Genomic DNA, 25,695 nt, shown 5'->3' with positions numbered 1-25,695 from the left:
CTACTTCTAGCGCTTGGGATTTAGGATTAGGTGAGGAAGAGAGTCAAAAGGCAGTAGGTGAAGTGAGCATAAATTAAAGTTTGATTTATAGTTACCAACTGGGAGAATTTGGAAACAGGACAAAATACCCCTCCCTATGCCCTCATTTTCTTAACATATATTTTCAGAAAGACCTAAGCAAGCACATTCTCCTTTAAGAACTTTTATTAATTGAAGTGAATCTTTTCCCTCCATTATAAAAGTAATTTCCTATCATGACCAGACCAAATGAAAAAAAAAAGTAATTATAGAAGGAAAAAAATGACAATTTCACTACTGTAATACAAACCCTGTTAGCACTTGTGTATTTATTTCAGAGGTTTGTACTCACTGTATTAGGTTGATTTGTTTGTATACTTATGTCTCATTATAACTCACATACTTTACCCTTCGTTTTAGAGTATTTATTGAATAGCAGTTATTAATTTACCACTTCAGGTTAGGTTGACTCCAAACTCTGAAGTTATTTTTAAATCTGTATGTATTGAAGAAGCATATTTGCATTTCTGACCCCCACACACAAAAAAAGTGTCTGACATCTCTTTTGGTGATAAATCTTCACTCATCTCATTTATGCAACTTCTTTTTAATAAAGCAGATTTAATATGGCAAGTATCATCAAACATTCAGCTCTCATCAGATCACCTAATGATCTGTGACTTCCTGTGCAAATTTTCCACAAAACAAGCATTGAATAGGATTATGAAGATTTCCTTTGGGGGCCCTACAGACTCTACTCACCTGTATGACTCCTCTAAGTACAATGCCAGCTTTGGCTCCCCAAAGAGAGCTAAACCCTATGTATGGGCATAATTAGCATACAGTCAGGTTGTAAGATCCCCTATTTGGTTTTCTTAGATAAGACATTCCCCTGCAGACACATTAGTGGCTTCCCAAAGAGCTCCTTTGCAAATAGCTACAGAAACAGCAAATAATGAACTCAAAAAGGTGTGCATGAATAGGGCACCAGATGGTGCTAGAGTGATGTTACAATGTGCTTCTGCTTTTCCCTTGGCTCTGCTGTTAAAAAGTAAAATGAAGCTTTTTACATAATGCACTACCTTGTCTCGAACACATATATTGGAAGTTATGCAACATAGCTTTATGATGTGAGTCAGACATTTGTTATTATTTATCATTCTCATCAATGTTTTTTCAAAAGCTGGTCTTTTTTTTCCCATGCCGAATTTAAGAAAGGCATTTTTAAGGCTCTTCTTAGCTATGTTTTTTTAAGGAAGGCACATTCTTATTCTTTCAAGATTGCATCTTTTCTCTCTCCCAGGAAACAGTCCCATGTATTAAAATGTTCAGTAATTCTCATGTGCTAGATATTAAAGAATTATTTCCAAACCTGTTTTTAGAATCACAGGACGTGGCTATTTGATCTGTGTATGCCTCCTGCCTAATTTAAGATAAAACATGCATGCATGAGGATAAAGTAGAAGTGCTGAAAAAATAAAAGAATGGGTAGTGAGAAAGATTATACTGGCATTTATTCATAAACAGACATGATAGTTTAACCAGAAGGTTTTTCTTTTGCAATGTTAAGCTTTTAAAAATCTAAATAAAGTATTTTTGTTCAATATAATTCAATTTAAAAGTACATATTTAGTGCCTAATATTTGTGTCTATGTACCTAGAATTATCTTTTAAATCATCCCTACCCTCAATGACTTGGCAGTTTACTTGAAGAAATGAAGGATCTTCTTGTCAAGGAGTTGTCATATGATGAAAATAATCCAAGAGATAAATAATACATAGCAAACATACAAGATTTTGCAAGTGTGTATCAGATGAAATACTGTGTGTTTAAAGGCTGGTGATACTACAGGACTGGAGGGTTAGGGGGAGACATCTAGACTCCTAGACTCGGGGAACTGGTTAGGCTGGAACGTTAGGCAGGATTTAGTTGGGCAGAGTGCAGGCAGAGCTGAGTAACAGCCTGGCCAGAAGGGGGAGCAGGCAAGAACGCAAACACCGCAATTTACCAGCCATCTCTTCATTCTTCCCCAGGGAGGTCCCAATCCGAAATTATAAATGTCACTTATTTTTGTTATTTCTTTGTTTTTAATGTTGTGGGTTGGAGGGTTTTTGTTGTTTTTAGTTTGGGTTTTGTTTTAAAGCTTGTTCTGTTTATTGTTGTGGTGGTTCTTTTTACTAGAGGGGGGAAAAAAAAGCCCAGCTGTCATTAAAATGGCAAATCATTCTCCATCACCCATACTGGCAATATTTTTCCTGGCCTTCCACAGCTCTGTTGTGGCTAGATCAAGGGGCTGCTGTACTGTCCCACACTACAGCTGTGCTGCCTCAGGAGGGTCAGGTGCTGGGGCCGGTGTTCTCATAGCCCTTCAAGCAGGTGGACTCAAGGCTGTGTCCTAAACCACCTGGAATTGTGTCATCTCCCACTAGGGACTGAATTCCTTAAGGTAGAATGAGAGCCTGACTTCATCTTGGTAGTTCTAATGCTCAATGCATATTAGGAACTCGAAAACTATTTCTTTTATGATAAAAAAACATATCATTTTATTAGTATAAGAGCAGTATAAATGCATTATGGAAAACTAGATAATACACAGAGCAAAAATATTTTTTGAAAAACACCATGTTGTCAAACAGTTTCCTGTTAACACCTTAGTATCTATCCTTCCAAGCTTTTTTCTGTACTTAGCTGTATTAATCTATCTGTCCAGCTAGGTATTTTTATGAGATTATACTATTACATTATTTTGTAATACACACTATTATATAGTCTATGTTTTATTCATTTAATGATCTCCACATTTTCACATAAATAAGTATTGATCTCTGTATGATGGTTCAATGAACTTATGCCATAAAAAGCTTTCTTGGGAATATTTGTTAAAATTCAGATTCCTAGGGCCTAGCTTGGATCTGCAGATTCTAAACCTCTGGCTCTGGAATTTATACTTTACCAAATGTCTAAATGCCCATCCCTGTTCTATAACATCTTTACAGGAGATGGGGAGACAGGACAGATTTCTGCTGTAGAGATACATTGCAATTTATTTAATCAGTCTCAAAGGGTTCATTTTTCATTATGATGAGCCAGGTGATAAACATCATAAACAGCAGTAAGTGATTAGCATGACAAGTTGAGATTATACACATTCTAAATCTCTGTAAATGTCAACAGGTTTAGTTAAGAGCTAGTCTAAACAAATTTTAAATCTGTGCTCAATATTGATAGAGAGGGTCTTTAGTATGACTGCAAAACCATAGGACAGATTACCACGAAATGCACTGAACTAAAACTACTGTAATAACCTCCCTTTTCTTTTCTCTTTTCTTTCTTTTCACTCTTCTCTTCTCCTCCCCTCCCTCCCTTCCCCTCCCCTGCCTCCCCTCCCCTTCCCTCCCCCCCTTCCCTTCCCTTCCCCTCCCCTCCCTCTCCACCCCTCCTCTCCCCTCCTCTCTCCTCCTCTCTCCTTCCCTCCCCTTTCCTTCCCTTTCCTCCCTCTCTCTTCTTCCTTCTTTCTCCCTTCTTTCATTCATGGGCCCCTAAGCCATAAATCTGTGTGGGAGTGGGTAGCCAGATGACTCAGGCCATCATATTTGGGGCTCTTGCCTCTGTGTTATGTGGACATATTGGCCAACTCTGAATCCTTTTGATGTCTGCTGACAGATTCTTTCTTGATACCATTTAACACCACTAAAAGTTGTAATCAGACAACTCTGCCCAACCCTTATTATTTCATCCTAATATGTGTTGATATACAGTAGTTGGTCCAATTTTCTGAGTTCTGAGCTGCCCCAGGGGAAAAGTCTGCTTGGGATTTTTTTCATATCTATTTTTTTTCCTTTCAGTTATCTTTTGTAGTTCCCCTAGTTCCATGATGTAATGCCAGTGGAATTAAACTTGAGCATGAAATAATTAATTGCATGGAGTTTCAATTATAATTACTAATTAATCCACACCTACCTGAATGACACCTGGTGTCAGTGAGTTTCAGTGCTATGAAGGACAGATGGTAAGGCTCCATTTGGCCTGTCATGTAGGAGATCCAGGTAATTAGGTTAAAAAATGTTTTTCGGGGGAGCTTGGGTGGCTCAGTTGGTTAAGTGTCTGACTCTTGATCTCAGCTCAGGCCTTGATATCAGGATAATGAATAAATAAAAATATAAAAATCTTTTTCATAGACCTCAGATAGGCCACAGTTGGCCAAAAGGCTGTGTATGAACCCCTACACACCATTAGGTTGATAATTTTTAATTTCTTAAACATAATATTACTGATTTTGTTTCTTCACAATCTGTTCATTTGTTTATTAAATATTTATTGAGCCCTAAGTGCAGACACCAAGCTAGGCACTGAGATTCAATAGTGAACAGAGAGACACAGTTCCTACCCTCACCCACCCTTGTGGAGTTTATAGTCTAAGGAATTGAAGACAAAAATACAAGCAATTCCTACAAATACAATCGGAGAATTAACCTAGACTTGGTGTGTCAGGAAAGGCTTCTCTTATAAGTGATGTCCAAGTAAATCTAAAGGACAACTAGGAACTGATGATAGAGCATAAGGTACCTACAGTGCAAGGAGATGTGTCCCTGAGACTCCATGCCACATTCAAGGAACCCAAAGAAGTCCACTCTGGCTGGACATGGGGCTTGACTAGGGCTGAAGCTGAATAGGTAAAGCAGGCCTGCTTACCCAGGTCCTTAGAATCCCTGGTAAAGAATTTTTACTTATTATAAGACCAAATGGGAAGCCACTGAAGGTTTTTAAGAAGGGTGTTTAATCGGATTTGTGTTTTAAAGAGATAATTCTGGTGGAAGTAGAAGGAATGAGTTGAAAAGGAACAGCACAACAAGCGGCAAGGAAATCAGATGATGCCCTCCTGCAGTTGCCCAGCTGACAGATGCTGCTGATTCTTTAAAGGAAGGAGTCCTTGATTGTTTATATTCATCAAGTATGATTATTTAGTTTATTATATTATACTTGGCCTGTAATCTTGGACTTGGCTTATACTATTACTAGCGGGAGCCAGGTACTGTTCTGTTTAAGTAGTCTCTGCCCTTTTGAAGCTCACATCAAGTAAGGAGAGACAGATAATCACCACCTTCTTAGAATTAATACAATAACAGTATTATTCACAATGCTCAAAAGGGGGAAACAACTATAAATGTCTGTTGATAGATGAATTGAGAAACCACATGTGATGAACACATAAAATTAAATATTATTCAGCCTTAAAAAGGTATGCAATCTAGACCCATGCTATACAGCATGGACAAACCTTGAGGTTATGCTGAGGGAAACAAGCCAGACACTAAGGACCAATACTGTATAATTTCACTTATATGAGGTTTCTACAGTAGTCAGATTCAGAGAGACAGAAAGAATAGAGGTCACCAGGAGCTGAGGGTTGGGGCACATGGAGAATTCATGTTTAACAAGTACAGATGTTTTGTTTGAGAAGATGAGAAAGTTCTTGAAATGGGTGGTAGTGATGGTTGCTCAATACTCTAAATGTATTTAATACCACAGAATTATACACTTAAACATGGTTAAAATGGTAAATTTTATTATGTATATTTGACCACAACCTAGAAACAAAAACAAAAACAATAAACTCATTCCCCCCCATAGCCAAACATTCTGTGAAGCTATACGGTAAAGAAATGCAAGAAAGAGTGGCTAAAAATTATGTTTCAGGTAGTTTTTTTCTGGGCAAAAATTAATAATAATAATAATAGTACAGATATGATAAATTATATGAAGTAATGAACCAGATGACACAGTGGAGAGCAACTTTCAGGGCAGTGGTTGGGTTCTTTGTTTTGGTGGCCAGAGAGGACCTCTGAAGAAGTGACATATAAGGGGCACCTGGGTAGCTCAGCCAGTTAAGTGTCTGCCTTCGGCTCAGGTCATGGTCCCAGGGTCCTGGGATCAAGCCCCACATAGGGCTCCCTGCTCAGCAGGAGACCTGCTTCTCTCTCTTGTACTCTCTCTCTGTCAAGTAAATAAAAATATATATATATTTAAAGTGACATTTAAGCTGATACCTGCAAGAAAGACTTAGCCATGCAGGATGCTGCTGAAGGAACCTACTAGCAGAGAGAATAATAGGGACAAAGGCCCCAAAGTTCTGAGGTCTTGGCAGAGACAGAATATAGAGCAGTGGGGCTGGAGGAATAGAGAATAAGTGGTAGGAAGCCAAGTCAGAGAATGAGATGGGAACCAGATTCCCCGCAAGTCACGGAAGGGAGGTGAGTTCTACTCTACCTGCTGTAGGAGGAACCAGTTCTTAAGCAGAGCAGAGGTATGATCAGATTCTTATAACAAAAATAAAAAAAAAAAGAGTGCGAGAGGTGGGGCGGGGGGAGCTGTGGGCAGGTTGTCAGCCCCAGCCAAGGTGAGAGAGGACTGAGAAACAGAGAGGGATAGATTTGTGCAGAGTCAAAACTACAGGATTTAAGGAGCTTCTGGATTGAACATGTGGAGGTTCTGGAGGGTGGTGTGACCAGAGAGGCACAGAACTCTGTGCCCTTCTTCCCCATACCTTGCCCAGAGAATCTCTTCCATCTGGCTGCTCCTGGATTGTAGTCTATATAATAAACCAGTAATGGTAAGTAAGATGCAAAACTACAACAACAAGAACAAAAGAAAAAAGTGAAGAAAAGAACAAAGGCAGAGTCTACAGGACTAGTGACGATGCCATCTCCAGTCTGGGCTTCGAGTAAGTGTGGGCACCAGCTTGGTCTAGTTGTTAAAGGCCTGTGTTCGCACTATCGAGGCCTGGGCTCTGTTTCTTTTCAGAGAAGTAATATTTGGAAACAGAGGTGTAGCAAAGGGTAAGAGCATTGGTACTGGGGTCAGGGACACTTAGGTTTCAGTAAGTACCACTTACTAACTGTGGGAAAGATACTTAACCTGCAAGTCTCTGAAAAGGTGGCTTGTAATAGAAAATCTGGGTGGAATAGACTCCTAAAAATGACTGATGCTCTTTGCTTCTGGGAACCCCACCTCACCAGCCTTAGCAGAGGAAAATCATGTGCTCAAAAGTCAGCAATACAAGGTTTGCTCTGAAAGATCAGACAGATCCTAGAAGACGTCCTAATTCCTCCACTTCCCTTAAAAATTTGAAAAGGAAAAAAAGGATGAACCTGCTGCCTGTGGCTAAGTCTAGGGAAGCTGTGAACCCAGACTTCCAGACAACGTGCAAACGCCAAAGCTTTCTGGCAACAACCAACAGTGTTAAGTCATGGGCGAGTGGGGAGGAAGTGAGGAGGAGCTCATTGACAAGAATAACAAAAGCTAAAATACATGTAGGAACAAATCTAAAAGACATTCTTTAAAAAAAAGAAAAAAAGATTTTATTTATTTATTCATGAGAAACACAGAGAGAGAGTCAGAGACACAGGCAGAGGGAGAAGGCCCCTTGAGGGAAGCCCAATGCAGGACTTGATTCCAGGACCCTGGGATCATGCCCTGAGCCGAAGGCAGACACTCAACCACTGAGCCACCCAGGTGCCCCTCTAAAAGACATCCTGATGGAGAAAATTACAAAACATTACCAAAGAAAATTAAATAAGATGCAAATCAAAGGAGAGATGGGTCACATTCTTATATGGTAAGATTTAGTATCAAAGTCAGTTTTTACCAAATCGAGTTTAAAACTCAACAACATTCCAATCAAACTCTCAGTAGGTTTTGTGTGGATGAGTGGGAGTTGGGAATTTTACAAGCTGATCCTAAAATTCGTATGGAAAGCACAAAATAACAAAAATACCTAGGACATATTTGAAGAAGAGCTAGCTGGAGAAATTGGCTCTATCAGATGGTAAAACTAATTTTAAAGCCATATTGATTTAGTCAAAGTAGTATTGGTGCAGGGATAGAAACACAGACCAAAGTAGAGACCCCAGAAACAAAGTCATGCATATGTAGAAGACTAGTGCCATAGCACTAGATATTGGCATAGCAGATCAAGTAGGGGGAATTATAGATAGATATTTACCTCAGAACACATATAGAAATTAATCCCAGATGAATTAAAGATCTAAATGTGAATTATAACAAAAATAAGAAAAATATCTTCAAAATCTTCTATCATGGAAGGATTTTTCAGTCAGGATACAGAAAACACATCATGGTTGATAAGTCTGACTATATTAAAATTAAGTCTGTCCAACATAAAGTGCTATAAATGAATTAAAATAAGCCATGTAATGGAAAAATATATTTATGTTGGATATAAATGATAATTAGTATCCAGAGTATATTTTTAAATTATAAATCAATAAGATATAGAAACATAGCCTAATATAAAACTGGGTAAAGAAAGTGAACATAAAATAGAAGAAATTTAATTGGGTATGAAAGGAAGCTCAGCCTCTCTAGTTATGAGAGTGTAATACATAGGCCTTACAGAAGATACGCATGCAATTGCTCAAAACTTTGTGACATTTGTGGTAGGTCAGGCTCACAGCCTTTAGGAGTTCACAGGGTAATACTGTGATTTTAAGGTGGGTGCCAAATTGATGCCTAATTCTTTCAACTTTGCCAAAGCTTAGAAGGTCAGCAGCCAGGGTTATGTGGAATTTAGGTCTTAAGCCAAACCACACAGAGTTTGGAAGAAAGAATTCAGATAAAGACTTGTGAGACAGTAAGGCTCAAGGCCACAAGCATGAACAACCCAGGGAGTGTCACAGCTAGTAGACAGGGAGAGACACAAGAAGATATGAGCTGAAATTTATGCCAAGTCAATTCTAATGCCCATTAAGTTTTGGGCAAGTGAAGGCTGAACCAAAGGCAAGCCGAGCCCCGCGGCAAAGGCAGTGACTCAGAAAATGATCTAGTACAAACTTCTGACCACCTGGCCAGTTGGCCACCTCTGTCGTTGTTGCAGACCTTTCTTAGTTTTAATGAGTCAATGGTGTCTCTTGAGCAAAACTAATCACTCAAAGTCAGAATTGGCAAACTCATCCTCCTAGTGTGTGGGTTTGTGGGTTATGCTGTCTGCTCATTCAACATATAATGATTGACTGCCTCACATGTACCAGACACTGTTTCTGGTCCTTGGGATACATCAGCGAACAAAGTAAACAAAGATCCTGCCCTCCTAGAGTTACATTCTACTGTAGGGGGTTGTTATAAATAATCAAAATAAATTAGCAAATTATTTATCTCAGGCCCCACCCCAGACCAACTGAAAGAAGAATCTGTATTTTAACCAGTTCCACTAGTGATTTATATGCACATAAACGTTTGACAAGCACCATGAGTCTAGGAATCATTGGCTTTTCCATTTGTAATTCCACATCCGATTGATTGCAGTTCATTTGGCTTTATGCCAAATCGACGCCTTACTGTGTTCTTGGTAACAGACAGTTATGACATTTCTTGGTGGTAGTGATAGGAAATAGTTCTTGTGAGCAGATATTATAGGCAACACTTACCAAGTCATTCTGAATTTGGGACTGCTTTCTTTGCTATAAATGTGCCTATTTCTTATACTGAGCAACTAGTAGCTATAATTAAGGCAACTTTAATGGCAGTAAGCGGTTTTGTTGTTTTACACACCTTGCTATTCTGGACCAATTTATTTTAGTTCTGGTACGTTCAGTTATACCAAAAACTATTGTCTCCTCTGCTAAATAAAGACAATCTCACTATTTTCTTCGTTTTAACACAAAGGGGTAGACAGGCAGTGAGAACAGAAGATGAACAGTCAGAATTGCCTGAAGTGCTTTCTGATCCACACTTCAGCTTCCAACATTGCCACTTCCAGAAGGTTCTCTGTATGTCTCTCTGCCAATACAAAAATACCTATTCTCTGATATCCAGCTCCAAGTTGGTATTTCCCATTAATATTTTCCTGCTCATCCCAAATGAAGTAATTAACTTTTACTTTCAATTCGTATAGCATCTGCTGCGATTGTCTCTGTGACTCATTTTGAAACTAATCATATATTGACTTATGACAGCTCTTCCACAGTTGCTTTGAATTGTCCTTCACATCTTATAAACTGTCACTGAAGCCTTGGAATGTTGTTTACATTCTCATACTTTTACACCATATTTTCCAGTATAGACTTTAGATTCCTTAAGGATAGGAACGATGCTGTATGTATTTTAATGCACTTAATGCATTGCCTCGTACAAAAATAGTCATTCAATAAATTCATGTTGATTTTAGTGTGTATTTGTTCTATGGGTAAAGATTTTTCTTTTAGGTCAAGAATTAGTGTATAAATTATAAAATTTAGTGCTGACATCATGCAGACATTTCCATTTGCTATTGGAATGAAGCTTTAAGTAATATATTAAGAGTTGGAGCTGAACCATATTTAGCTTGGAAGGACATTTCCCAGGCTGCTAAGTAGAACTCTTTGATGATACACTGGTTTGCTCCCAGTGTGTGAGACGACAGACACTGGGTTACAGTTTGAAGAGCAAGATAAAGGGCCTTCACCATTAGGAAACAAACAGGAAAGAAATTTCGGATTCAAATTGAACGCCTTTAATTTTTAATATTGTGTTCCTTGTGTAATGCTATAACCAAACATTTGAAAGAAAACTATAACCCAAGTCTGAACAGCATTGCCATAAAAGCAGAGAGAATATGAAAAGCATACAGTACAGAGGCTTTTTGTTTCTTTTTTTTCTATAGCAGAGTGAAGAGCAGTTCCATACTGAATGTAACAGTTCTCAAAAAAAAAAAAATGGTACAAATCACTACACTATGTTGAGTCAGTTTATTCCTAACTATTCAGTTTACCCATGAAGAGGAGATTGAGTGAGAACTCAGAAATTGAGAGATTATACCAAAGCTAAGATAAAGGATTACCATCCTCATGCTTTCTTTTTTTTCTTCAAAAGATGCACATTCTTACCAAATCCTTTTTACTCTTTCCAAAGATTTCCTCTTTATAGTGATGAAATAAAAAGTGGGGTATTCTATTCTTCAATTTATTTTTAATAGTTCAGCACATCATTCTGTGCTACATTGTGCCAAGTGTCCATTGCTGGACACTGAACAACCAAGCTTCTGAGGTGAGCTGAAGTAGCCTACAGAACTGAATTTTTGGAAGATGGAAAAAGAAAAAAACAAGGCAAATCTAAACACCAAAAGCTTATTTCCAAAAACACAGAGGCTCATTCTATTCCATGACTTTTTCAGGATTGTTTATTAACTGTAAAGTTTCCTATTCTAAAAATATATCCCCAGCTCATCTAAACCAGAGTAAACAGTAACCAATCTTTTTATGAATTTGAACTATAAAAGAGGAACACTCCTACTCAAATATTCAGAAATCTGGTTGACTCCATTTCCCAAACTCAATCCTAACTAGAGATAGAGAATGCATCTGGAGAAAATGACAAGTGTCCAAGAAGGATCTTGTCACACCTAACCCAATCTTTGTGATCCTACATTTCCTTCTCAGAATGAGTTTGTTTTTCCTTTCATTTACCTGTTGGGTTCTTCAAATCATAGATGTATTTATCCTCAACTGAATATGGGTTAAAGGTGAAAAAGATGACTCTTGGTATGAAAAGCATACAGAGCATTTTGTAAGATGTTTACTATGATCTTAACATCTGTGAGTATAGGGGATCCCTGGGTGGCTCAGCGTTTTAGCACCTGCCTTCGGCCCAGGGCGTGATCCTGGAGTCCCATGATCGAGTCCCACATCGGTCTCCCTGCATGGAGCCTACTTCCCCCTCTGCCTCTATTTCTGCCTCTCTCTCTCTCTCTCTGTGTCTCTCATGAATAAATAAATAAATAAATAATCTGTGAGTATAAAAATTAGTGGTCATATTAAAGCTGGCTTCATACTTTTAGCATAAACTCTTATGTGGATCAATTTTTTTTTTAAATCTAAGTCACTGATTATTTGACTTCGGTAGCATCAGTTGTCTCTGAAGTATCAAATCATGGCTCACATATTACTTTAAGAAATTTTGCAAAAATTGAGCTGACTTTAGAGAAGATTGTTATTCAGTTACAAGATACTTAAGCCACTTGTTTATGGCAAAAGGTTTTTAAAAAAACGGACAGGTTTTGCAGTCTGTTTGGAAGAGAGAAGAGGTAGGAAGAATGGATTTTAAATACCTTCAGGATTAATATCTTTCTACATTAAATGATCTTTATTTTCATTGCCCTCTATTCTCCTAGAATTTAAAGAATCAAGTAATTTGACTTTCTTTTTTTTAATTTTTATTTATTTATGATAGTCACACAGGGAGAGAGAGAGAGAGGCAGAGACATGGGCAGAGGGAGAAGCAGGCTCCATGCACCGGGAGCCTGATGTGGGATTCGATCTTGGGTATCCAGGATCACGCCCTGGGCCAAAGGCAGGCGCTAATCCGCTGCGCCACCCAGGGATCCCGTAATTTGATTTTCTTAACAATATAAGCAACACTAACTTGGGTGCTTTGAGTCACAGCCATTTGGGTAGAAGGACATCTTTCCGCTGAACATAAGGAAAGTAGGAAAATAGGATTGAAGAAAGTAATTATTCAAAAGACCATTTATTAGAAAACACATTTTCAAGACCAAGAATCAATCTTCTCTCCACTACTGTCTATTATTAAATGCAGGGATCAAAGAAGAGAATTTCTTTTCAGAGTTTTTTTTTTTTTTTTTTTTTTTTTTGAGAGAGAGAAAAAGCATGAGCTGGATAGGGGAGGAGGAGCAGAGTGGAGGGGCAGATGGAGAGGGAGAAATAGACTCCCCATTGAGCAGGGAGTCCACCAAAACAAGCAGCAAAGCTGAATCTGAGAACCCCTGAGATCATGACCTTAGCTGAAGGCAGACACTTAACCCACTGAGCCACCCAGGTGCCGCCCAAAGAGTTTCAACTCAACCAGCTGGCATGATTATGGTTCGGGTTCTGACATTATTCCAAGTCAGCTCACATTACTGCCTTCATTTACTAAATACTTACTAGGTACTCTTTTAGACCAAGCACTGTGCTGTACCACAGTGTGTTAAGACAGACACAATCCCTGCCCTCGTGCAGCTTAGTTTAGTGGAATGTTCTTTTGGATGCCCTCTTAGTTTTAAGGGCAGGATCACCCCGATGTCCAGTGATTCTACAAAGCATTATTTTTGACTCCTTGAAATTCTCCCTTTAAAAAGCTCTTCTTCCTTGAATTCCAAGATATTATTGTCTTTAGGTGTTCTCTTATTTTAGTCACTGCTCTTTTACTTTCTTTTTCATTTAAGTGTTACTATTATTGGATTCACACTAGCCTTGCTTACTATTCCAAATGCTCTTTTTTGAGCAATTGTCTATTTTCTTTGGATTGAGCTATTACCGAGATGCCATAGACCGGTGACTCCTAACTGTCCCCAGTGCTGGCCCTCCTGAGCTCCAAACTCCCCATCTGTGGTTCCTGAATATTCCACATCCTGTCTCTCAGGTACCTCAGAATCAACATAACCTAAGCTGGACTCAGCCTGTGTTTTCCCAAATTGTTGGTACCTCCCGTCTTAATAACATTACCATCTCTCAAACGCGAAATCTTGGGGTCATCCCTGATTCCTTCCTTTCCCCTGTGGCTTTCCCCAAGCCTGCCATTTATTTTTATTTTTATTTTTTTATTTTTTTATTTATTTTTATTTTTATTTATTTATTTATGATAGTCACAAAGAGAGAGAGAGAGAGAGAGAGAGAGGCAGAGACATAGGCAGAGGGAGAAGCAGGCTCCATGCACTGGGAGCCCGATGTGGGATTCGATCCCGGGTCTCCAGGATCGCGCCCTGGGCCAAAGGCAGGTGCTAAACCGCTGCGCCACCCAGGGATCCCTATTTTTTATTTTTTTTTAAAGATTTTATTTCTTTATCCACAAGAGACACAGAGAGAGGCAGAGACATAGGCAGACAGAGGAGAAGCAGGGTCCATGCATGGAGCCCGATATGGGACTTGATTCTGGGACTCCGGGATCACGCCCTGAGGCGAAGGCTGCCGCTCAACCACTGAGCCACTCAGGCATCCCAAGCCTGCCATTTAGTTCTCTATATCCTAATTGTAAAATCTCTCTCTGTTCAGGTCTCTACATTCATATTGTCCTTGTCCCAATCTCAGCAACATCAGCTACACGCTACTATCTTGCAGCTGTTCCCCTGCACCCAGCCTTCCTCTAAGGCCTCCCACCATTCTGTGGCACAATACAAAAAGCACAGGTGTGGAAATGGGGGAGCTCTGAATTAGAATCCCACAGGATTGTTGTAAGAATTCTATGCATGGCACAATGCCTGGCCCATAAATAGTTTCTTCCCCTCTTACCATCTATTTCTCCATGTTTTTATTAAAGTTCTCTTTCTAAAATAGTGATATAATCATTTCATTCTATTTTTGAAATTTTCTCCATTACCTTATGTCTTATACATTAATATATGTTGCATACATATGCACACATATTCACACATTTTTTTAACTAAAGCAGGATCATATAAAATGTAATATTTTATAAACTATTTCATTGAACAGATATTTATTAGATACCTACTCTGAGCTAGGATCCTTGAAAGATATATATATGTAGGAACTAGTCTCTGTGCCCTGCCTCAACCCCCCAATGGCTGGCCTCTATTCATGGTCTGTGCACACTACACCTTCATACCTGAAGCATGCACCAATAAATATTTCCATGTTTCTTCCCTTGACTTTTCTGATACCTCAGAAGCTCACTTTGCTTACACATAAGCACATCCCAGAGGCAGGCCTTATTAAGTGGTGATGTGAGCTAATTGATAAAGTAGACAAATGTCCCAGTCCTCTGTTTTTCATTAGGACAACTGGCAGGCACTCTTACAAGGTTCCTCATTAGGTTCACAGCAGGATCGAGTAGTTGCCCAGACTTAACTGCTCAACAATCATCCTTTATTGGTATTTCTTTCTTCTCTGTCTCACTGTTTCTCACGCATTCTCTCCTGTACCCTTGGACCATCTCCCAAATAAAACTCCTGCACCCAAGTCTTTGTCTCTCATGCCCTGCTTTCAGAGAAACCCAAACTGGGACATCATTAGGCAGCTACAGATATAATTAAATTGTGATGACTGACAAGGATGAATACAAGATACTGTGAAGGTATCTGATCAGGAAAAGCTTAGGGAAAGTATATGTTGAGAACTAATGAATAATTGTGAGTTGGTCAGGGGAAAGGGAAGTCTGTAAACATCATTCCAGATCAATAAATATATATATCATTATTAATGTCAGTGTAGTCTTCTATTATATGTGTGCCCATTTGGGGCACCCTTCCCAACAATGGAAAATATCATTTTTATTCTTTTATAACTCAATCAGTAAAAAAAAAATCTCACTGTTATCTCATTTGCATTTCTGTGATCATTAGTAAGGTTGAAGTTTTTTCCATATATTTATTGGCTGTTATTCATTCATCTCTGAATTAATTACTTGTTCATGACCTTAGCTTACTTCTCTGTGGAGTTTATACATAATTCTTAAAATATGTACATAGTCAAGTCTACTACCTCTTTTTTTATACTTTCTGTCCTCATTCCATACTTTGAAAATCTTTCTCTACACCATGATTAACTTTCCTTACTAATTTGAGATTTCAACTTTATCATATTCTGAATTCTTACTTGTACTTGTATCTGCTTCTGCTTTCTATTTTATCTTACTATTCCTCCTGATTACTTATGCTACCACATTTTTTTTTAATTATTGTGGTTTCCAAACATATTTTCATGTCCAGGAGTATACACCACTCATTATATATATAATTCATATTATACTGAATGTATATATAACATATATGTAGTTGTAACTTTTCATGTTGATACGATTACAAACTTAGAGAAGGGTTGGAAGAACGTTATGAGGAACTCTCCTTTACCTTTTACTCAGAATTACCAATTATTTACCTTTTGTTCTATTTGCTTTATCCTTCATATTATTCTTTCTCTTCCTATTTTCCTGTATACGTACACCACACACACACACACACTCACACACCTTTTTTTCAAGGTATTTGAGAATTAGTTGCAGATACAACTGCAGTGCAGATACCCTAAATATTTCAATGTATATTTCATAAGGCCAAAGATATTTTTGTATATTTCTACAGTACACTTATCTAATTAGGAAAATTTAACATTATCTCACCGCAGTCCATATTCAAGTTTTGTCGATTGCCCTGATAATGTCCTTTATAGGTATTTATACCAATGCCAGCACCATCCTCTTCCTTCTCTCACTTACCCGCCACTCTTCTGCCCCCAGAAGTCCAGGATTCGATCCAGAATTACATAGTACATACATAGTTGTTTCGTTAGTGTCTTTTATTGCAGAGCAAGACATCCTCATTCTCTTTTTTGACCTCCATGTTTTTTTAGAGACTGCAGGCCAATTGTGGAATGCTCCCAATTGAAGTTTCTCTGATGTTTCTTCATGATTAAATTCAAGTTACTCATTTTTTTTTTTTGGCAGGAAATCATAGTAGCAATATTGTGTCCTTCTCATGTCATATCAAACATGATGTCAGTTTGTGCCAGTACAGGAGAATGTTAGCTCTGATCATTGATTAAGTTAGTGTCATCCAGATTTCTCTGATTACTTTAGAATCGTTTTGTATGTTCCAGAGAAATCTTTTTCTTATTGTAAATTCACCTGATTTATAGATTAATTTGGGAAAAAAATCAGTGTTTTCTTTATTCTTACAGCCTGCTGCTTTTTGGTCCCTCAGCAACATTTTGTAATATTTTTTCTTTTTATGGGTTCCACAAATTTCTTGTTTAGTCTTAGGTTTTTAATATCTCTGACTATAGTTGGAAACCAAGTTTCTCTTTTCTTTCTATTTTCTTTTCTTTGCTTTTTTTTTCTTTCTTTCTTTTTTTTTTTTTTTTCCTGCTAGGTAGGAAATCAACTGATCTTTGTATATTTGTGTAACTGCTTTGCCTATCTCTGGTAGCTTTTATAGTTTTTCATGGTTCTTTTATATTTTATAGAAATAATGCAAATAGTGATGTTTGTCTCCTGGGATTGAATTCAGAGTCTATCAGTTTTTAGCTTATATATTAACACTCTGTAGCCTCGGTTTCTTCATCTGTAAAATGGATATGGAAATACTTTATATCACTACTATGAATAGTATATGCAATAATGCATATAAACCTCTTATTTAGCAATCTATTTTATGTAAGCTAGTTGTAGAAATTATAATAAGCTAATCTTAGAAGTCATGGCATAAATCCTGTACTTGTCTTTATTTTTATTATGAATTGGGTCTTTGTAGATAATTTGTATCTCAATGCATTATTGCTAATAATACATGGGAAAACAATGATTTTTTTCCTATATTATTATGGCAATGAGCTTTCTTACTAAAATTATTAATTCTGAAGATTTTTAGTAATGGGTTTTACAAGTATAAATTCATATAATCTGCAAAAAATGCAGCTAGTTCTATTTTGTTTTATTACATTAGTCAGAATTCATAGGTAAAATTGTTAGATACTATCAATTTCTGATTTTTTGGAGAATACCTATAAGGGTTTCACCATTTTCTGTAAGATGTTGGCTAGTTTTAGATTATAATTTTATTTTATTAATCTTATAATCTTATCAAACTATAATTTCTGTGATCATAAAGTGAATTTTATTAAGTGATCGAAATGAGCATGTGTTTTCCACTTGAGATAATGGATTGAAGTAATTAATTATTAACAAATTTTCTAAGCTTGAACTCTTTTTGCATTACTGAAATAAAGTCTATTTGGTTATAATCTTCTTTACACTCCCTTGATTTCCTAATATTTTATTAAGATTCCTGCATCTATATATCCCTAAGTGATATCAGACTTGATTTCTACTTTGCTTACTTGTTTGTTTTGAGCACTGTATTTTTCTGCTATTTTTAAATATGTGAATTTTATTAAGCAAATTGTAATTTTTTCCATCTTTTTCTGTTCTCCAGAATGATTTGAGAGAGATAGAAATGTACGTTCTTTAACATTTGCTTATTAAAAAAATCGGTGGTAGCGGCTTTGGGGAAATGGGGTTTTATGTTTTAGTCATTGCTACAATTTCTTTCATGATTATCAGCACACTGGGATGTCCAGATTTTTGGGGGGCCGCTTTGGTAATGGCTTCCCATTGAGATTGTCTATTTCTTGCTGATTTTAAAATTTGTTAACACACAGTGTCTACATTGCCTTTCACATACATTTCCCTTTTTATTCCTAAAGTAATATATTTATACTTTCTCCCAAGTTTAAGCTTTACCTTTGGCAGAAGTTTGGATCTTTTTTTTTTTTTTTTTTTTTTAATCTCCAGTTCTTAGATTCATCAGTTCTACAGGGTTTTAATACATAACTTTCTGGTTTTATATGTCTTCTAAATCTTTCCATCCCATCTTCTTTAGATTTATGTTATTTCTGTCATCTTAAGTCATATATTTAACTTATTTATTTTAATTTGTTTCAATTTAGTAATAGCAATCTTAGTTCAAAATTTATTCATTATATGGGGTGCCTGGGTGGTTCAGTCGGCTAAGACCCCAGGGTCCTGGGATTGAGGCCCAAATCAGGCTCTCTGCTCAGTGGGGAGCTGCTTTCTCCCTCACCCTTGCCTGCGGCTCTGACTACTTGTGTGTGCACTTTCTCTTTCTGTCAAACAAATAAATAAAATCTTTAAAAAATTTTTTTTTTCATTGTGTCCTATAGAGTCACATAAGTTTGGAGCTTGTGGGGATTGTCAAAACCATATCATTCAAACTATTTGTTTTCCATACTGGGACAGTGAACAGCTTAAAGCCTTGTTTCACAGGTAGCTAGCTAGTTGCTTAAAAGTAAGTATCAAACAATTTTCCTGACCCTTTTTTCCACAGCTCCACTCCACCTGACTTCTTAACCAAAAAGACATGCGAATGAAGTAAAGTGAGATCATTTCTAGGGGGAATGTGCCCTGTCTGCCATTACAGCTTGGGAAACTTCTCTCAAATGGCCAGAACTTAAAATAGCCAGCTAAGTGCTTTTGGAGTACCCTTTTTTTCTTTCTCTGGGACAGAGGTTAGTTTGTGTTGACACAAGTTCAATAAATAAACCTTCTATTTATTCAGGCAGAGTGCAGGGCCTGTAGAGGGCAGCTGTGGGTCTAGAGTCTCAAATCTGAGGAGCCAGAGCCGCACCTGTTGGAAAGGAGGAACACATTCCTTCCACTGCCCAGCTCCTAACCAGACCTCCCAGGTTAGAGAATTTCATTCTTCCCACTCATTTTCCCAGTCTGGACCCCGCCCAGGCACCGCATGTGCCATCGTTCCATTATGACCTGATCACAGTTTTACCCCCAAAGCCACATTGGAAAAGGATTGCCATCACCTTGCATTATAGTTCTCCTAGCAGAGCCACTGAGGTTAGATGGGGCGGGTGGTGGGGTGGTGGGAGAGGAGGGCAAATGGAATGAAACCAGCTCAGTGAATAAGCAGTGCAGCCTGCGTGTGACAGTGCCCTTTCTACCTTTGTCCTCTCGAGTCTCCAACTTGTGTTAGTGAAAGTTTGAGTGGGAGGGGGGCAGGAAAAAGGAACAGTGTAAACATGGATTCAAAACTGAGTTTTTCTTCCTTTGTTACTTACTTAAATATTTGTATGTAACACGTATTGATGACCTCTTGAGATACAAAAAGATGGACTTGTGTCTATATACATATCTGTGAACAGATGGATATATGCATGCACGTGTGTTTTCTACACGTAGAGTCTGAAACCCAGTGAATCTGGTGGTGAAGTGCCTTATGTAAAGTGGCAAATGCCTTTGTCATGGAAATAATTTCCCCCTTCTTCAAAGTGTCTGTTTTGCCTGGGTTTTCTTACATTTTATAAAAATATAATTTTATTACAAAATGATGTTCAGTATGTGTTCTTATTTCTATTTCTTATATTGCATGAAGACAAGGGGAGTTTTGCTCTTGTTACCTGGAATTACCTGTAAAATTCAATGCAGCTCACAAGGATTCTGAAACAGCCCTGTTTATTATGGGCCAACTCCATCCCAGGTCTTATACCCAGGGGTTTTCATGAGAATGATCTTGTTTACTCTTCTACCACTACCTCCTGTGTAGCTGATGCTATCATTCTTGCTTTAAAGATGAAGACACAGAAGCTCAGAGAGGTTAACGTACCCTAAGTCACACAGTTAATAAATGCCAGAATCTAAAATCAGACCCAGATTTCCCTTCTTTTTAAGATTTTATTTATTTATTCATTCATGAGAGAGACAGAGCGAGAGAGTCAGAGACATAGGCAGAGGGAGAAGCAGGCTCCATGCAGGGAGCCTGATGTGGGACTCGATCCCAAGGCCCCAAGATCACGACCTGAGCCCAAGGCAGACGCTCAGCCGCTGAGCCATCCAGGCTTCCCCAGACGCAGGTTTCCTGATTTCAAGTTCAAAATCTTTCACCTGTTTGCCAGACCAAAGCAATGCCATACTATATGGTAAATTCCTTAGGGTCTAGGAGAATGCCTTACCTTCATACAGTGCGTTTTCAGCTGTCTCCCAGAATATAATATGCTTTGTGGCTTGTAATCCTTCATTGATTTTAATTTTTAGCAAAGCATTACATATGTATTATTTGAGAAGTCAGATAACACTATTAAGACTTTTAAAAGCTAGCCATCCCCTGACCCACCCCATATAATATAGTGAGTTGTTTGGTCTACAATTATTCCATGCAATTTGATTTAGTGTTTGTAAGAGGAAGGAGTAAGAAGTTGACTTTACTTAATAACTACTATGCCCCAGGCAGTGTGAGCTGCACTTTCCATAGAGTGCCTTATTCAATCCTCAGAAAGACTCTAATGTATCCTGGGACTCTAGCCCCTGAACTACTTCCACCTCACTCAGCTGCCTCCTGGTGCTGTGAGAAATGCATTTATTATCAAGTGTCAAGGACATTAAGATGTTTTATAGCCCTCGTGAAAGTTCAGCTGGTTTTTAGAAGTTCATTCCTCTAGTAGTAAGTTGCTTAGTTACTAATAAGTCAAAAATGAGACTAAAGCAATTTCCATCAGCAATTTTTTAAACCAAATGTGTGGGAAATATCAGAAAGGGAGACAGAACGTAAAGACTGCTAACTCTGGGAAACGAACTAAGGGTGGTAGAAGGGGAGAAGGGCGGGGGGTGGGAGTGAATGGGTGACGGGCACTGGGGGTTATTCTGTATGTTAGTAAATTGAACACCAATAAAAAATAAATTAAAAAAAATCTAGATACTCATTCCTACTCTCTTCCTTCTGAAGGCTGATATATGTTTTGAAACTTTATTTGAATTTTTGTACTTTCTCAGAAGTACACAAGTCAGAAGTATGTAATTTTAAGGAAATGTTCTTAATTTTGCTTCTAAAATATTGCATTTTACTCTGATAATCCTATGAACTCGTGAACAGGCAGTATGGTCTGCTGCATTTGTAAAACTCAGTGCAAACACAGGCTCGTTTGTTAACCCAAATTATGTTTACTATTGTTTTTTTATATTCATTTTTCTATTTCAATTCTTCATTAAATGCATCTGATGGAACTTTCATGTCTTCCTGTCCCCTGCTTTTTCTTATTCAAGGTGTATTCTGACTTCTTCATAGGAGCCAGCCAGACAACTAATCTGGCCAGGTAGCCTTATTCTCCTTGGTTCAAACTCTATGTTCCTTGAGCTCAGGAACTCTGTCCAGTTCTTTAAATCCCACCTCCTACCCCAGACTTAAATTTCTGATAGGTGAAGGAGCTCAATAAATGAGTGTTGCACTCCATGTGTGTAGCAGCTGTATGCCCCTGGTGGACATCCTGTTTATACCTCCAGGAACCCCATTGTGTGTTCAGGGGTGAATGTTTCCAGAGAGGACTGAGGTTCACAGGGAGGCACAATCACTGTGGCAGGCAATAGAGCTGTGGGCTACACAATCCAACCTGTCTGCCCCTTCTGCTAGCTACAGAAAGCCTTGCTCTCTTGCCTCATAAAGTCCTGCCCCTGCCCTGGATATGGGGTTGTTTCATTGCCCAAATGGATTGTGTATCATTTAGAATCCAGAAATGTAAATTAAGTGGAATTAGCACTGGAATTCCTTCTCTTCTTCCTCTTTTGTTGTATAACTAAAAAATAAAAAGTGGCTTTCTGGTGATTAATTTTTGCCCTCACTCATTTTGAAACTTAACCAAAGCAGTTGTTAAGAGTCATGTTTGAGCCATTTGTGAATCAAGAAAACCCACCCTATAAGGTTAGAGTAAGTGTTCAGGCCTTATCCTTCCATAGTAGCCCTTTACCTAAATATTTCAGTTTGTGTGAACTCTTATTATTTTTTCTTTATATAACCTCCTTTCTTCTGCTAATGTCAACTAGTTAGGTATTTGTGTTTGTTTAAGTATATGAATATAACTCCTACAGCCCCAAACTGCTTTTGGAAGTTGCAGGAACTCAGAAGACAGAGTTGTCCTCATATACACATGCTCCCTGCTCAGAGTCCCAGGAGCCCTGCTTTCTGTAGATATGTACATGCCCGGGGCAAGGCATTGGTGGTTCCACTGGTGGAGTCAAAAGGATGAGCCTCCAGTTCTGCAACCTAGCAAACATTTACTGAGCACTTACTGTATGCCAATCACTGTGCTCGGCACTGGGGATACAGAGATGAGTAAGCAATGAGTTCTATTCCAGCAAGGGGGACTATACATACACAGATCATTATAAAACAGTGTAGGAAAGTCAGTGGTAGATAGTTGTACAGAGTGAAGTAGGAGCCCCAAGGCACAATTAACTCAGCTGGCAAAAGCCAGGAGTGTTTTCTTAATGGAACTTGGGAACTGAGAGTAGAGGGTGGGGGTGGTTCAGGGCAGGGAGTGAGGGAAAGGAATTAAGGGGTGAGGACAAAAATGAGATAAGGACTCCAGGAGGAGGTGGCACCATGAATTCAGGCACTTACCTGAGAAATGGCTGGGCATGGGGAGTGTTCAGGGCACTAACTACATTTGAGCATTGCCGAGGCAGCAAGTGCAAAGGAGGTAATTGTTAGGAGAAGCCTGTAAAGAAGCACACTGGCACTGGTCATGGAGTACATGCTTTATCTTACCAGGGTACTGCAATGGATCTACCACTGCCTTTCTGCCTGCAGATGTAGGGAGGCATTAAAACAATGTAAGCAGAAGAATGACCTCGCCATTTGCCTTTTAGATTCTTGCAAATCTAGGCAAGAGTTTCTTAGTTTAGAATCTAGGCAAGAGTTAATGGAGATGTTCACCAGGGCAAGCGTGACAGGAATAGAAGACACAATAAATTCAAGGCAGTCAAAATTGGCAGCACTTGGTAAACAGTAAACACACAGAGTGGTGGTGAGAGGAGGGCATTTAGAATGAGTCCCAAGTTAGAAACTTAAGTGGTCAAGAAAATGCAGAAGGGGGTAGCAATTTAGGGATCATGCTGATTTCAATTCCAGATGTGTCATGTTTTGAGTGATCCCAAATATCCAGATGGAAATACCCACGAGCCCAAATCTGAGATGCTAGCAGCGATTGGGGAATTACGAATATCTGAAAAGCATACAGCCATTTGTTGAGAATGAGAACACAGAGTTAATTAAATTTTATCCCTCAATTAATAATACCTATCTAAAAATCCCGGCCTGTTAGACTTCTAAAGATACTGATGTATGCACACATAAATGTATATGCTTGCTCACACACTCTTCTCCACCCCCTGCTACAGATTAGAAAAATAATGATTATTCATGAAGCATTGCATCAGAAGAGACATTTTCAAGGAATGTAGAAAAAATAACACAAACCCCAAACCACGCCCCTATTCCAAAAAAAGAGCAATGCATGTAGAAAATTACAGCTTTGAATCCATGTCAAGGAAGAGTGTTTGACAGCTACAGGATATGAGAAAATTCAAATGACTAACTTGTTTGGTTGGAGGGAAAAGAATGTCCACAAGAAGTCACGAGAGAACCTGTCCTAGCCTCTATCAAATAAAGTCACCATTAATACTTCCCCGTCCCACTCACTCTAACAATATTTGCTTACCGAGCCTTTCTTTTTCCCTCTAGTAAGTATGAAACTACAAGATCCTGCTTATATTGAGATCTGGGCATTCGCTACCTTCATTTGGATGTTTCAAAGTGGAAGTTCCATTGTAGACATTCGCTAGAGAAAAGAAGCTTTATGTATATATCTGTGTAGTATGATATATATTGCTCTCCAGATTGACAGCTCTAACAGTTCTGGGAACACTTGTATCAAGTGATCTAAAAAATTGTATATCTTGGGGTTCCTCTCCTGGAATGGCAGATGAATGAACATTTTTAACTGTTGGTAAATATTTTATTTTCAAGTCTGAATCACACTGAAAATTCCATGCTAGCTTTTCCTAAACTCTAAAATTTTCCAGAATTCTTAAATATTTTATTTATTTCTCAATGTAGAAAAGGGGACTTAGAAAAACCACAGGTGGGATCCCTGGGTGGCGCAGCGGTTTGGCGCCTGCCTTTGGCCCAGGGCGCGGTCCTGGATATCCGGGATCAAATCCCACGTCAGGCTCCCGGTGCATGGAGCCTGCTTCTCCCTCTGCCTGTGTCTCTGCCTCTCTCTCTCTCACTGTGTGCCTATCATAAATAAATAAAAGTTTAAAAAAAAAAAAAAGAAAAAGAAAAACCACAGGTATAGATCTAGCCTTTCAGATCAATAGTACGTAAAAGGAAAGGCCTGATGAAAAACAAAGACATATAAAAGCTCAGGCTGAGGTAGTGGTTCATCTTTGAGAATTTCAGAGGATTGTGGAAAAATGAGAACCCACAAAATAGCTTTTGTTCAATTACCAGTCAGACTTCTGCATCTGTGTCAAGACCACACTGAAACCACAAGCAATCCTAGGTGGAAAAAAACTGACCTTCCTAATACATAACATTTCATGAACTTGGTATGATAGCTAATCCTTTGTAGAAGAACTTGTTCAACAACAAGAAAAATACAGAGTAATTACCTATTTAGTGAAAACATTGTTGACTTTTGGTTACTTTCTGGCTACATTGAGGACTGTCTGTAGAAAAATATAAATTATATTTGGACTTTGCTTGCCCCTCTTCAGGAGTTGGTATGTGCAGGAAGAGAAAAAATTCATTTCTTTAGTTGCCTGTATAAATTACAAAGATGATTTATTTGGCTTGTATTGGATTCCTGAGCTGAATACATATTATTTGAAATTACTTTTCTCTGGTCCACCTTCTTTAGCACAGGTAAACGGAGTTGATTTTGTGTTGGTCACAGAGCACTGAGGCCTGTCCTATTTGCAGGGGAGGAGGTGCCTGGAAGACGTGGAGGAATTTAAGATATGTCATAAAGTTTGTTCCGGGTTTTCCTACCATGACCTGCCACGGTGTCCAAAGTCGCCATTAACAAACAGCTTTTTGCTAAAGCAGCACTTCCCAAACCTTTTTTGTAGGACATTAGGGCTGAAGGGTAGTAGTTTTCACATAGGAAAAAAAAAAAAAAAGGGAAAGACAGTTTGTATTCAAGTAAGTTCAGAAAATGCCAGTTCACAACAAAATTAAGTTGAATTGGTTCTTTGCAGCAAGATTCAAGAGCCTTCAGCATGGTCCCTTGTGCAGTGAAGCTCCAAGAGAAGGTGATTGCAGAATTTCCTAGACATTTCTCACCTGGGTCCCCCTGCATAAACTAGGG

General features: G+C 38.4%; 1 long non-coding RNA gene across 2 annotated transcripts in view; it reads left to right on the top strand.

Annotated features, from left to right (window-relative positions):
• Positions 1–25,695, top strand: part of LOC144295726 (uncharacterized) — a 153,535-nt gene that overhangs the window by 57,939 nt on the left and 69,901 nt on the right. The window lies entirely within an intron of this gene.

Source organism: Canis aureus, chromosome 24 (genome assembly GCF_053574225.1).
Source record: "Canis aureus isolate CA01 chromosome 24, VMU_Caureus_v.1.0, whole genome shotgun sequence".
Taxonomy (NCBI): domain Eukaryota; kingdom Metazoa; phylum Chordata; class Mammalia; order Carnivora; family Canidae; genus Canis; species Canis aureus.
Note: the sequence above shows the minus strand (reverse complement) of the source record. Positions and strands in the feature narration are given on the sequence as shown.